A 1228-nucleotide genomic window follows, 5' to 3' on the forward strand; every position below is an offset into this window, starting at 1 on the left:
ACCCCGCGCCCGCCGGAGCGCGCCTCTACAGTGCGGGCAGCGAGGACCAGGCGCGCGGAGCGCACTGCGGCGGCGCCGAGAGGGGCGGGGCCCGGCGAGGGCGCGCGGCCAGGCAAGGGGTGCGGGGCCAGGGGGTGCTGGATCGCCGGGAGTCCGGACCCCAGAGGAACCCGCTGAGCGGGAGGATGTCAGCGGGGCGCATTTTACGCTTATGCCGAATGCCCAGAGCTGACCTCATCTGCACATGCCACCCACTCACTTCTTACCTGGTGCAGATCCCACGGAAGGAAAGATTCTAAAACAAAGGGAAGAGGGCCTGCAATCTGGTGTCGGTGTGTTTCTTCATTCCCAACTACAGCCTTTCTTGCTGCGTGTGGATTTGTCTACCACAGAGCTCACTAAGTTTCTGCATTGTGACAGTTAGCTCTGTTTTCATTTGTTTTTGAGGCGGCGGGCAAGGTTAAAATATATACAGCAGTCTGATAGAAAAGAAAAGATAAACGGCCTTAAGTTAGGGGAGATGTCAGGGGTACTTTGGTAGTCGTCAGTAAATTGGTGCTGCCGTTAAGCACTGAAATGGAATTGATTTGTTTGAAAGACATATGGCACAAGATTATTAAGGCCCTAAGTGCTAAATTTATTCAACAGACAATTCCAAACAAGTCTTCAGAATATTAAAATTGGAGAAATCTTTAGTGAGGAAGGGGGACTGGAAGATAGTCAGAAGTACAAGCGGACCACCTTCCTACCTCCCCTGGCCTACTTTCACATGCCCACGTACATTGTCACACACTAAAACTCTTCACAGTGGATTCAGAAGCCTGCAACTGAAGAGACACTGTCATCAAGAACAGTCCTGTGCAAAGTTTTAGTCTCCTGGAGGCCCAGTCAGGTACCCGTGGCCAGGAATACCAGTCAGTCAGGCTGTGGCAGCAAATATTAATCAGGAGAGACTGATTCACACACAGTTACACAGCCAGATGAAAGGATCCAAAGATTACCTTGTAAATAACAGTAGAAGCACACAGAAGAAATGTACTATCCCCAACAAACAAAGCACCCTAACCACTTGAGTGGGGAGGGTTGAGGCTTCCACTGGTAATATAATAAAGGGGGAAAGACACAGAGTGGATAAATATCCTGTGAATTCTGCGGCAAAACAACACTAGAAAGGGCAAAGAGAATGAGAGAATCTTAGACCTCTCAGTTTTGACCAGGCATGGCATTT

Source organism: Carlito syrichta, unplaced genomic scaffold (genome assembly GCF_000164805.1).
Source record: "Carlito syrichta isolate Samal-C Ts95f unplaced genomic scaffold, Tarsius_syrichta-2.0.1 Scaffold314748, whole genome shotgun sequence".
NCBI classification, from domain to species: Eukaryota; Metazoa; Chordata; class Mammalia; order Primates; family Tarsiidae; genus Carlito; species Carlito syrichta.